Here is a 14,737-nt window from a genome sequence, read left to right on the forward strand (position 1 = left end):
TTTATTTTATGTGTATTTCTATATTACTATAACCAATGTCAGTTATTTGTTGCTTTTTTTTCTCTCTATCTATCGTTTTTTTCTTCTTTCGTGATCTGCTCAATTCTCTCACTGTGTATATAAGACAGGCTACTCACTGATTTCTTTCTTTCTGTGACAATTTTCGTCTCGGTTTCATGTGCTATTTATTTCTTCTTTTGTGTTCTGTGTGTGTATAACTTGTGTGTGCAATTTAATTTTCCTTTTTTTTTTTTTTTCTGCTGCAGCACGAAGACCACAAGGTTTTTTTCTGCACACATTAAATAATAATAATAATAATAATAATAATAATAATAATAATAATAATAATAATTATTATTATTATTATTATTATTATTATTATTATTATTATTATTATTATTATTATTATTATTATTATTATTATTATTATTATTATTATTATTATTATTATTATTATTATTATTATTATTATTATTATTATTATTATTATTATTATTGCGCTTTGCATCTTGGGGTTCGAAGCGGCGGCGAGGCGAGCGGCGACAACTGCGCGCTGTGACGTCACTCGGCTCCTCGCGCATGGGCAGAACTGCACTTGTTGGAAGTACGCAGAACGGCGAAACTGTGGCCAATGTAGCTCTCCCTACAAAAAAATAAAATAAAATAAAAACAGTATAGAAATTGATTCATAACGCAGAACACTGTCGCCTTGAGGCTATTGCGTAACTTACGTGCGCAAAGACAAGAACGCTGTTATGCAGCCATCTTGTCATCGAGCGACCGCAATCGTCCCAATGATCTAAAACTGCCTGCCGTTCTCAAATGTGAAAAAAGAGGGCGTGCAAACTTGGTAGATATTTCGAAATGCGGTTTGAGCACGATCGGGAAGGCCTTCAAGAGTTTCAACCTCGCAAATCGTTCATCACCGCCGCGACATGACTATACAGAAACGAATGTCGGCTAAAATGACCTATAGTACTCTGTGGCATTAACTGGACGGGCTGGGTTCCATCAGATGCTCAGAGTGCGGCTCACGTACTGCGGCTTTAAGCCAAGCGATTGTCTGAACGTTTCACAGCCGATTAAAGCACATCTGAACTAGCATTTCCAGAGCGATTCTGTCACATTTACACGAGGTGGTGCTAATTTTTGGTAACTACGAGCCAGTATCGATCAAATGTGGTTCTTGGTTTTTGTTACAAAAAAAGACGACGCATTTTCCTAAGAAGCAATTAAAACACTATTTCTCGGATGTAACTGCAATTTTTTCCAGATCTTTATATTATGTGCCACATACAGCGGCGCGAATCCGTGCTCACGTGTTTTAGGACAGCGGTTTGTAGTTCAGTTGACTTATCTAACAAAAGAGATCCGCCCATGTTATGGTTTTCTCGCATGAACGAGGTTAATATATGGTAAGCAGGGCGATAATTGTAGACATTGCATATTGCCTTTGCATCTTGGAAAAATGATCCAAATGCTCCCTCCCTCTACCCAGTGTTGTCGCGTAGCTTCTTTGAAATGCGATCGGTAAGAAAGAAAAAATGTACAAAACACACTCAGCTAGATTAAGGGCAACCATCACAACTAGAAGAAACCCCTCGAAGTCCTCGTCAAGGCTAGAGCGTCCGAAGCTTTCACTTTATTCTGGAAAGTAGATTGTCACGTTCTATTCTGACTAGTATTTGAATATGTGAGCTGCCTGTAAGGTCGTTATTGTGGCAGTTGCCAAGCGCATAGCTTTCGCAGTGCCCTGGCGCTTGCGCAAAGGCCTGGGTTTTAGGGAACCATTCGCCAGTCATAAAATAGCCGAGGAAGGGGAAAAAATTTCTCTGCATATTCTTGTGCCGAGTAAACGATTTTAGAAGGCGAGGTGTGTGAAAAAAATGTTTCCACATCGTCGGCGAGACACGGCGTTCCGTTACGGATAAGGCCTTATCTGCTACTATCATTACCATCGTCCGCTGATGTAACCATGAGCCCAGACATCTCGAAAGACCTGATCGCTCTCATTTCCCTGCGAAAGAATGGAAGAGGATGTCTACCTTGTCTGCTAATGCCGTTTTATAAAGAATATTACAGGCTGAATATTAACAAAGCGAAAAAAAAAAAGACTGTTCGAATAACGCGACGTCTTCGTGTTACCAGGTAAAAGAAAAATTTAACTTCTTCGACCAAACTTATTTTCGAAGGTTCCAGTCCGTTTAATTGTTTGTGTGCGTGCTATTGAAGGAAACTTTACTAGATGCGGCGAGCTCTACCGCGTGGTCGTTAACCACAGAGTGATTTAGAGGAGCAGACACAATGCCCTGGAGAATGAGCGGAAGCGAATTTTTATCGTCGTATACTTCGACATTTCAGAAGACGACGCAAGATAAGACTCGCCTTTGTTCAGTTATTCGTCGCAGGGTATCGCACAGTTTTAAGGCATGCTTTGACGTTTTTGTTGCTTATTTCGAAGCGAAGTCTTCTAAAACGAAGGTTCATGCGACTTGAAGATGACAGGATGTGCTAGGAAATAGCAAAAGAAGAATTTAAATGTGTCGGGCTTTTTCTATTTTTTTTTTTTCCCACGAGAGACCAGCTCATGCGATGAAGCGCCATGCGAGCCCCTAGGAAGGTAGAAACACCAATGCGCCCTCAGGCAAGTATTACCATATCTGTAAGGGACGCCGTTTGATGATTCCGCGTGACCAAGGAAGCGAGCACTTTGAGAAACACGAGTTTTGCTGAGCTATGCATCTGCGATAAACGAACATCCTCTCAACGACAGCTCTAAAGGAAGCGGCTGCTTTGAATACTGGCCACACACAGCACGCTCTGCCAAACGTTACTAAATGGGACCGCTGGGCATGGGCCACAGCGTTTTAGTAACTATAGGTACGGAACGAGTGCAATCTTTACTTTCTTTTTTTGAATAGCGGTACTGCTAAACGAATTTTGAGATCGACAAAAAACTTCCATGCGTGTATTTTAAGGCCAAATGAATTTCGGTTGGACGTAGAGTAAAACTTCATGCGTATGGCGTTATAGAAGCTACCGATGGGTCAGCAGAGATCAGATGTCCAATGTCGCCGATTATGCTCCGTTCTCAGCTTTTCATCAAGACGTGAGCCCGTTACCCAAGATGGAACCCATGCTGAAACGATGTACGCACTACATACCCCGCTATTCAAATCCTGACCACTGCTGTTGCCAAGCTTCTTTGGTTGAGGCGCACAAGCTCACCCGAGTATGCAGTTTCAAGTGCCACAGAAGCCTGCCTGTCTCATATCTGGTCCGCCAGCCGTCACCACTCTGTGACTGTATTGAAGATGGTTCTTAGCCATAAGCATCCGTGATGTCGAGGAGGGAAGAGCGGGATAGAGAACACGGTGGCGAAAAGAAATAGATATTTATAACGCACGACTTATTTTTCCAGCCAGTAGCAATCAATCAGCCGCCTCTACTCCTTTGCGGCGTCAGGAGCGCCGTAAAGTGAGGCGGGAAATTTCATGAAATGTCCAACACCCGGGTCGCTAAATTGAGCAGGCTTGGCGGAAGCCGGAGTTTGGACTGGCGTACAGGTTGCCCAGCAGACTGGTTTTTGGTAACTGTTGTAAACTGGTGTCGCTTACAAATTCATCGACAACTTTTAGCTCTCAAATTCTCCCAACCGGACAGCGTAGCTGTCAAAATATAAAAAAAGGCATTTAAATACTGGAAATTATTTTTGGTCACTCTGCCTCCGACAGCAAACTTTCATAAATATGGACAGTAATTAGAATAGCCATGCAGTTAAATAAGCTTTCGTTCAAACGTTTTAGTTACGGTTCCATTTTCAATACGGATTAGACCACAAATATAGTCAAAAATCTTATCACACTTTGGCAGCGTCTGATCATTCTTCGAAAAAACAGCATGACTTTCGGTCATGTTTTTCATATGAATGCCAACATATCGTATTTTATATAAATTTTCACTTAGGCCAGAGCAGCCATTTCAAACAGAGCTCGTCTGCCTAGATTTTGTGAAGGCCTTCGACCGTGTTCCTCATGAGCAGTGTGGTTGTAAACTCTCGATAATACGTTCGAGCTAAGCACCCAGTCTTACCTATTATTCACATCTTCCCAGCCGCTCACAGTTGACTTCAATTGGCAGCAGCCAACGACATTGTGTGCGTCAGCCGGATGGCCAAACGGAGTGGGCGAGCAATTTTCCACGAGAGCGCATACAACTCATCTCTGTTTCTGCTCTGATATTGTTGAATTTTGTCGGAAGGGGTCGCAACGTGGTCTGAAAAAATCGAGGCAGGCAGTTGAGGATGGGTCCTTTCCCTTACGGCACGGTTAAAGTGTTCACCGAGAAATATGGCTGATACTGGGCCTCTCGTTTCCTACAAAACAATATACAAATGACTGTAGGTGGCCACTGGGAAGTGAGACAGCGACTACGCCTTTCTTACCCCCAAAACCAACTTAACCAAAATATTAAAAAATCGTGGAAAGAACAGGCGGCTTTACATGGACTATATATATATATATATATATATATATATATATATATATATATATATATATATATATATATATATATATATATATATATATATATATATATATATATATATATATATATATATATATATATATATATATATATATATATATATATATAAGTTGAATCTACTGGTACATTACATCATCATCATTAGCACAGTAATAAACCCAAGCACTAAAGTTTCCAGTATTTCTATTTTATAAAATGTCTATTCACCCTCTCCCATTTGCATTAAAAAAGCTGCCGATTTATCGTGAATTTATCCTTGTCTCGAAACGGCTCATCGAGCAGCCATCAAGCACGCCCAATCAGTACACTGTTCAGAATCCAACGACTCACTTCATCACGTCGCAATGCCTTAACGTGACTAATATCAAGGTCTCCCTTTGCCTTCAGTCATTGGCACTTCGGAAGAGGACGGCGGAACTTTGTTCATTTCGAGTACTGCGTTCTAACTTTCCTGAACCACGAAAGTCCTTTTTACGGCCTTAGTTTTGATCTTCATTCCGCCTTTCTGCATTTTTATTTACTTAGTGCATGACGAATGCATTCACGAAGCAACGCTATAAACTCCCATTACAATAATAGAATAAAATCAGCTAGCTGATTTCACAAGGAATGAATTGCACGAGACAAAACAGGACATTACAAGAACGCAACAAACGCGCGTCCTCTTTTTGCCATGCCTCTCCTCCTCTTAAATTCCCTTGTACCAGCGCGCACAAGCAGCTGCTTTTCTCAGTTACCTTAATTAATGATCACTTCTATACAACCGCCATAAATTACTGCGGCCAGGTACAAGACGAGCTTGATTTCTTGTTTCTCCGTCATTCAGAAAAGCAGTATTAGACGATGCCGAAGAAATAACCCCAACTAATGCCACGAAAAGAAAAACCCTGCAGTAGATGGGCGCCGTAACGAAGAGCCAAACGACTTCAATTTGCATTGACACTCAGAAGACAGAGAAGGGAGCGTTCAGCGAGTGAGTAAAATGTTCAGTAAAATTACAGTTAACATTTCTAGTCCCTCCTTAGCCGCTAAAATAAACGCATATAATCTGGACGCATTCAGTGGACCAGTTGGATTCACTATCTATTCAATGTTCATTTTACGTAATTACAAATGTCTGGCACCTTACATTATCTCGTGCCTTCAGCGGTTCAGGTATTCAAGCCAATTACTTAATAAAAGCAATCCACCTTCAGGTCTTCTGATTACTGGGCCTGATGTTTTCCGTAAAGCGAGGTTAATCTGTGTCAATAAAGCCGCTGAGCCACTCTTTAACGCGGCACCGCTTCGTAAAAGTCGCATCACGGCATTACTTCTCAGGTCAACGATGACAGCGCCTCCCCGATGGAACGCCCCGCTCACCTGTTCGCATGTCCCAAATGTGTGCGACTTCCATCTCGCTTCGTTGCAGTGTCAGTTGCCACGAAAACTACTAATCACATGCCTCTGGCTGTTTATTACATCTAGAAATAATCAGATATTTGCAGTATTATGCCCTAAAATCGAGCAGCCGTATCAATGGTAAACATGTCATGGATTGAAATTTGGATGTACGGAAACCGGCTTGCAGAGAAGGTTAGAAAATCATTGCAACCATAAATATTAAAACTGGTTTCCGTTGTAGCCCAAATGTAGCAAACGGGAAACTTTAAGTAAGTAGCCATAAAGCGTTGTTTTCGTTAAATGATTTCTTATTTATAATAAGTTAATTTTCAGCAAGTATACGAACATATTAGTTTTATTCACGCATGATCACTTCGACAGTGATCGCGTCATTGTTTTGCCGCACCGCGGACGCCATTACTCGTGAGCCGCGAGAAGCAGATTCTGCATCATGGCAGCTGCACTAGATAAATCAAATTCACGACAAGGTATAAGCAGTCTTCATCGCAAATGCTACCTTTTATTCTTCTCAAAGCAAAAAAAAAAATAATAATCAATAACAACAGTCACAACAACGTACAGTAGCACCGCACAATCAACTCGCGGGAGAATGGTATACATTCAACTATTCATTCTAGTTACCGTTCATCGACACCGCTCAATGCATTGCAAGACAAATTTTTGAACATTTGACAGCTCTCAGAACGACATCTAGTGCATTAGGTGAAAGCCTAGAGAAAGGACCCTAGGCTCCGTGAACGGATTTGGAAGTGAAAACCCTCGTCCAAGCTTGAAATCCTGGCAGCAGCTTTTGTTTGTGGCCAGGCCAAACTTCACACGAATGTGCGCCTCGACATTAACATCAGTCGACCTATCATTGCAGGCCAGTTACAGTAACTGAGACTTGACTGAAAACCCGTTCGACGAGAGCATTCTATACGGGCGGTGATAACAAAGAGGGCACCCGTTCAGACATCACTCGAAAGATTGGTTTGCCTGTAACTTTGATTCTTTTTTTTTTGTTTTGTTTTTTTTTGCATTCTTCCCAGATTTTCATTATGGTCTGGCTACCCTCTGCTAGGTCGCTGACATTCGTTTTGAGCAGGCAGTACTCTAATTATATTGCATCAATTGAACAGCTGATACCTATAAAACTATAAAAGCACTCAATCCGTGAAGGAAAAATTGAAAGAATATTTCTCTTGCATTCTTTTTTTTTCTACAAGCTCCGCGTCGTTCAGAAGCCTTGGGTTCGCAGGACGACGCTTTAGTACGCTATTTATGCGCGCTATGGAAAAGTTACCGCACCTTTCTGAGAGAAACATTTGCTCGTTGTCGCTCAGGGCAGAATTCTCGACGAAGTCCAGGAAAAGCATTCTCGTGCCACATGCCCTAACGCGTAATATGCGCTGTTTTCATTCCGCGTTGTTAGGCCGTGCATAATCAGGAATTACGAGCCTTGACAGTAGCGTTTTTTGTTGTTGTTTTATTTTGAAACATCGATTTCTTCTTTAGCCGGGCCGGGTCGGGGGCCTCAGACTAAAAGAGCTGGTTAATTCGCTCGAATTAATCGATGATTAACATGACAAAAAGTTTATCTCGCCGAGGGAGAATGTCGCATAAAAATACTACCATAGCCGCCTGGAGAAAGCTCGACTCCAACTCGGAAAAAATATAGCCATGTTTTGCTGTTTAGCCCAGTCTGGTAACAGTACCTAGTGAAGTTGCAGATGCATTTAACCTCTAAGTATCATCAATTTGTTTTTATATTTATAATCTAATTTACTGCTTCCTACCCTTACGGTGGTTTGCCTTTATGATGACTAGTTACGGTTACGGTACGGTATTTTTTCCTAGTTTTGTATAAAGATCACTATGACTAGTTATATACTTCCCTCACATACCACCATAACATCATGTGTTAATCTGTTTTTGTTCTACCCTAATTTGCTTCCACATCCCCCCCCTATGTAATGCCCTATTGGGCCTTTAGGGTATTGCAAATAAAATATGAATTTGCCTATCCTCCTCTGCGATCCTATGTATGCATTGTACGCTTCAGTTCAGTTCAGTCGTGTCCGACGGTTCGTGATCCTATGGACCATATTGTTACGTGGTGGCATGACAAGCGATGAAACACGGCGACACAACAGAAACAGAACGACGTGATGACATGACGATAAAATATGCTTTAATGGCCAGCGGGCCTGGCGCGATGCGCTCCGCCCCGCGCCACTGCCCGCTTCGTCATCTTCGTAGCAATATCACGCCACGCCTTCCGGTCTCTCACTATCTTCCTAACATCACTTAACTTCATCTGCAGCGCCTCGAGGATGACATCTAACCATCGCGCTCACTGCCTACCCCTTCTCCGGTAACTCTCAACCTTTCTCCACATCAAAGCTTTCTCCAGCGACTCCTCTCTTCTCATCAGATGACCAAAGGAGCTGAGCTTTAATTTTAGAATTTGACCCTCCAATGAGCAGTCATGGTTTATGGTCGACAATATCGACTGATTTGATCTTCTGGCAGTCCAAGGAACTCTCAAGGGTCTCCGTCAGCACCACAATTCAAACGCGCCAATTCTTCGGCGGTCAGCCTTCTTCACAGTCCAACTCTCACATCCATACATCACAACTAGAAAGACCATAGCACGAGTTATGCGGATCTTGCTTGGCAGTGTAATGTCTCTGCTCTTTACTAGGCGGTCAAGGCTAGCCATGGCTCTCTTTCCCAGAAGCAGGCGCCTCCTAATTTCACGGCTGCAGTCACCTTCCGGGATAATCTTGGAGCCCACCAAGAGAAAATCTGACACGGCCTCCACTTCCTGTCCCTTGATGCTCCAAGACTTGATAGGGCCAGACGCCATGATATTTGTCTTTTTAATGTTTAGTTTAAGCCCAAACTTCTCACTCTCTTCTTGTACGCGCATCATAAGTCTCTTGAGTTCCATTTTACTTTCTGCCATTAAAGTGGTATAATCTGCATATCTAAAGTTGTTGATACAATTTTCAGTAATCTTCACTCCAGCTGAAGTCTCGTACAGACCGGCCTTCCTCATGATACACTCAGCATATAGGTTAAATAGGCAGGGCGACAGTATGCAGCTTTGTCTCACTCATTTCTCAATCGGGAACCAATCTGTAAGACCATGCTCAGTTCTGACTGTGGCCTCTTGTCCTTCATACAGGCTCCTGAGGACTGATGAGGTGAATTTGAACTCCCATCTCTTGGAGAGCTTGCTACAATCTGTTGTGATCTACGCAGCCAAACGCTTTCGCATAATCAATAAAGCAGAAGTAGTTGGGTTTCTGGAACTCTCTTGCTTTTTCCATGATCCAGCGAAGGTTGGCAGTCTGGCCTCTAGTTCCTCTTCCCTTGCGAAACCCCGTTTGCACGTCTGGAAGCTCCCGATCCACATACTGCTGCAGCCTACCTTGGAGGATTTTCAACATCACCTCGCTAGCATGCGAAATAAGCGCGATCGTGCAGTAGATCGAACAATCTATTGGCACTGCCTTTCTTTGGAATGGGGATGTAAACTGACCTCCTCCAATCCTGTGGCCACTGCAGAGTTGTCCAAATTTGCTTACATGAGGTATACAGAACGGTAACAGCGTCATCGTTAAGGTTTTGAAGCATCTCAGCTGGAATGCCATCAATTCCGCTAGCTTTGTTTTTAGCAAGGCTGACTAAGGACCATTCAACTTCACTCTTCAGGATGCGCAGCTGGAGATCAGTGATCCCAACCGTCTTATGTTGGGTTTGCAAATCCGGGTCCTTCTTGTACAGTTATTCTGCTTATTCTCGCCACCTGTTCTTTATCTCTGACGCTTCAGTGAGATACCTGCCTCATTTGTCCTTTATCACGCCCAACTTTGTACAGAAGGTTCCTTTGATATCTTTTATTGCCTTATACAGAGCTCTTGTGTTCCTCAATTGGCTGTTGTCATCAGCTGCTTGGCAATGTATGTCCAGGAAGGCAATTTTATCTCTCCTTGCTATTCTCTGAAAATCCGCATTGAGAACTTTGTATTTTTCTCTTTCGCCCATATAACTTTTGCCATCCTCCTTTCCTCAGCTATTTGCAAAGCATCTTCACACAACCAGTTTGCTTTCTTGCATTTCTTTTCCTTTGGAACTACCTTAGTAGCAACTTGTATGGTATCACGAACATCAATCCACATCCCTTCAGGCTCTCGCTCTTTTAGATCTAATTCTTGAAATCGATTCCTCACTTCCACAGCATATCCTGATAGAATTTGATTCAGATCATACCGGTAAGGCCTTCTAGTTTTTTGCGTTTTCCTCAATCCAAGCTTAAATTTGGCAACAAGAAGCTGATGATCAGTGCCACAATCGGCCCCAGGCCTTGTTTTTACTGCTTGTATAGCGCTTCTCCATCTCTGCCGGCAAATAATATAATCAATCTGATTCCTGTACAGACTGTCCTGTGATGTCCATGTGTGCAGCTGCCTCTTGTGCTGTTGAAAATCAGTATTCGCTATGGTCAGGTTGTTTTCTTGACAAAACTCTACTAGCCTCTGCCCAGCTTCATTTGACTCATCAAGATCAAACTTGCCTGTAATGCCGGCTATTTCTTCACTGCCCACCTTAGCATTCTAGTCTCGTACGAGAACAAGGACGTCTGATGATGGAGTGCGGTCTAAAAGGCATTGCAGGTCAGCATAAAATATCTCAACATCAGCTTCTTCGGCAGTAGTGGTTGGTGCATAGACTTGGATAACTGTTATGTTGAAAGGGTGACCTTAGATCCGAAGTGAAATCAATCGACCGTTTTGGGGGTTGTACCCTAGCACTGCTTTGCCCATTCTTCGGTTTACTATGAGAGCGACCCCATTCCTTCTCCGGGTTCGTGCCCACAATAAAAGACATAATGGTCGCCGGAGGTAAATTCTCCCATTCCGGTCCACTTGAGCTCGCTGATATCCAAGATATCAATGTTCAATCTGTCCATGTCTCGCTTGACGACATCCAGTTTACCTTGCCTCATAGATCTTACATTCCATGTTACTATGTGATACATCTCCTTGCAACATCGTACTTTTCGTTCGCTTCCCGGCACGTCCCCAGCTGAGCGTCCTTTTGGCTTTAGCCCAGCCGCTTCATTCGTCCTGGAGCTACTAGTAATCGCCCTTTGTTCATCCCCAGTAACATCTGGGACGCCTTCCAACCTGGGGGGCTCATCTTCCGGCGCCATATCATTAATGCTATTGTGACTGGCCATAGGGTTTTCTTGGCAGAAAATACTGGAGTGGGTTGCCATTACCTTCTCCAGTGGATCACTCTTTGTCAGAACTCTCTGCCGTGACCTGTCTATCTTGGCTGGCCCTATACACATCAGAGCTCACAACTTCATCGAGTCTCGCAAGCCCCTCCGCCACGACAAGGCAGTGATCCATGAAGGGGATTGTATGCTTATTCCTGCCTAAAGCCTGACACTCAGGCCATGTAAATAAATAAATAAACAAACTTTCTCCTGCGATACATGGGTCAATTACCAAACGGGTGACGAAGACAGACATATATACATATATATAAAAGCTGTGTCGTTGATTGTTCTGTTTTCTTTTGTTGATATTTCATTTTTTTCCGATGTCATATGCACTAAAGCTCCTCGATAATTTGAAAGTAGCGGCACTCTCCTCCACTCCGGCATTTTCCTCCTCGAATATCCTCGCCCGCTGACTGCGCGCGCTGCACGGCACGCTTTTTGGGCATCGTTCGTTCGCCGTCCGGCCAATTGGCTGGCACAAGCACGCACTCTTACGTTTGCGCTTTTCCACGCTCTGTTATTTCTTTCTTTCATTCTTTATTCAATACTGCGAACCTTGTACAGGTGCAAGCAGGGTAGTAACATAGCAACAAAACAATAATAACAGGGGTAATAAACATCAAAGTGTGGAGAAAGGCAATAATGAATCCTTCCAATCGGTTACTGTGCGAGGATAAACACACGAGAAAGACATGCGGCGCATTCGATTGTACCGCGAACCACATAAATGAGCGTCTCGTATGCGCAATAAGTGTCAATTACGAATGCATGCGGCTTGAACAAAAACCGCTTGCGGCATACAGCTGACATTCCTTTTGACCATTCAAAACAATTCATCTTTCTCAATACCTCACAATATATTAAGCATAATATTACTATATATTGGAGCATTCCTGAATATTTTCAGCATACCGATGCTTAGTTAAATGTGCATTCACCTCAAACTAATTTTAGCGGAAGCACAGTTTATGAAGTTGTTAACGAGTGGAGTTTAAGAACTGCGGTGGTTGTCAGCAACGCAGGCTTGAACATTTGCTTTGATGGTCATCCTAAAATTTTTCAATAAGGTTCAGTCTGAGTTTGGCACCACGCAGTGCACATGCAGCGGCTTAATTGTTTTCGTAGTTAAGAATGCTCACGGCTGCTTGAAAACGGCTATCAACTTTCTTTCTGTTAAGCATGAAACGCCTTTAGCTCTCGCTTTCGGCGTCCTTGAAGTGACGTCGAGCCGAAACCGAGAGCCAAGATCAGGCACCGAATTCCCGTCATCCGAGGGAAGTGTCGTCTGCACCCCAAAATTTGGCCTTCTCGACCACCTAAACTTGACCATGTCCGAATTTCATCCAAATTGGTGTGAACACTGATTTTAGTATGATCGTTTTCTTTTTCTTTTTTTTTCTTGTAGCGAACGCTACACTGACCACGACCTTGCGGTTTCGCTGTGGCGGTGCTCCGAGGAGCCACAGAATGACCTTGAGCCGTCGCCTCGCAACCAGCGCAGCGGGCGGACGCCGGCGCTCGCCGCAGAGCCACCGCCGCCGTTTGGTATGAAGTTACGCTTGCCTCATCGTTGCGCTCGCCTTCGCCAGCTGTGTCGCATGCCTGATAACTAGTTCTAATTAGTGACGCCATCACATGGTGACGTCATCGATGGTGACGTCATGACCGGATTTGACACCATCATGACGTCACCTACGGCCATGTCTAATAACCAGAAGTGATAAGGACGTCACATCCGGTCATGACGTCACGACTAGTAATGACGTCGCCAAGATATTCATGCATATACGAAGCTGACCCCGCCGGGTGTTCGATCCAGGCGTCCGTGCGGCCCCTTTCATTTGGCGCTTCCTCGAACGCCGCACCACAGAGCATAGAGAAATAGACGCAGTACAGCAGGCATCAGCGGCGTTTCAAATTGGTACAGCAAAGAAAAGGAGCAGTATTTGTCACAATTATCCGCGGACACCTTAACCGCGCTGCAAAGAAAAGGAGGAAGGTGACAGTGAAAACGGAGAGAAAGAGGTGCCGTAGTGGAAGGCTTCGGACCACTTCGCCACACACGCTTTCGCCTCATCGCACTTTAGTAGTCCAAAGTGCCCCTAGAATTTTTTGCTTTTGCTTTGATTGGACTAAAGAAACGTGACCGAAAACACTTTCAGCTCTTTTAGTGACAAAATGTGGAAAACGGATAAAGGCCCTATGTTGATAACTGCGACAGCGTGCGCACGTACAAAATACTCCTACATCAACCCAAGACCAAACAGCGTTATTTTCTCTGCACGCACTAGACCTCTTGGGTGCACGGCCGACGGCTGTTCTACGCTAATAAAATGGGCATGACGCCTGTTAAATAGCCAAGTTTTTGAGGCCCACCTAAAATTAGAATTCACTACTGAGTTGACCATACTCAAATTAGGTTATAGACACCAATTTCGGTCAGATTCGGACTAGGTGAAATTTTGGGAATTCAGAGGACCAAATTTCGGTGGTGGCCCTCCTAAATTTGGAGGTTATGCTCAAATAGGTCAGACACCAATTTTGGTCAACTTCGGACGAGATCAAATTTCGGGGGTCCAGAGGGCTAAATATCGGGACTGGCCCACCGAGGTTTGGAGGTCGCCACTCAATTCGCCATACGCAAATTATGTTGGACACAAATTTTGGCCACTTACGAATGAGGTCCAATTTAGGGGGTTCCTAGGGCTACATTCTGAGAGAGGAGGCCCACCGAAATTTGAGCGTAACTACTGAATTCGCCATATTCAAATTAGGTTGAACACAAATTTTCACGAAATTAGTACGAGATCAAATTTCGAGGGTCCAAAGAGGTAAAATTTTAATGTGCGGATATATGCTCCCTGTAGACACGTCCTGCGTACGAGTCCTCTACACGCTCCGGTCACATAAGCCTATTAATGAGTTCATATAATCTCCCACATTACATGTGTTATCGTCAAAAAGCGACACCTAGGTTCAGAAATTAAAAAGCGTTGTGATTTGGGCCTGTTAGTATTCCGAAATCATGAAGACAAAGCGCAACACACAAGGACGGAGAGAAGTGGACGGGACGAGCGCTAAATCGTTCGTTGCAAGTTAGCGCTCGTCCCGTCCACTTTTCTCCCTCCTTGTGTGTTGCGCTTTATCTCCTTCATGATGTTCAGATATTAAAGCAGCTATTGTATGCGGTATTGTATGCGTCAGCAGTCGCTGTTATATATCACGTTGACCGGAACCATGAAGTGAAAACAATAACGCGCATAACGGAGCAAAATGATCAGTGAATTAAGTGAGATTGGCAGCTTTGTGAGGCGCTTGCAAGCAGTTTCAAGTCGCTTGGAAGAAATGCACAGTACGTCGCAGAGGTGGCCAGTCTTCGTTGGGGTGAAGTTCTTGCGGCCAATGTTGTTGAGCCTCTTTTTTTCTTCGAATGGTGTCCTTCTTTCCGCTCGGAATTGTGAAAAGAACGGAGCCTCTTTCACGCCGCTTGTGCGTCAAGTGCAAGCGCGG

This window comes from Amblyomma maculatum, chromosome 1 (assembly GCF_055883805.1).
Source record: "Amblyomma maculatum isolate TAMU_Amacu chromosome 1, ASM5588380v1, whole genome shotgun sequence".
In the NCBI taxonomy this organism is placed as follows: Eukaryota; Metazoa; Arthropoda; class Arachnida; order Ixodida; family Ixodidae; genus Amblyomma; species Amblyomma maculatum.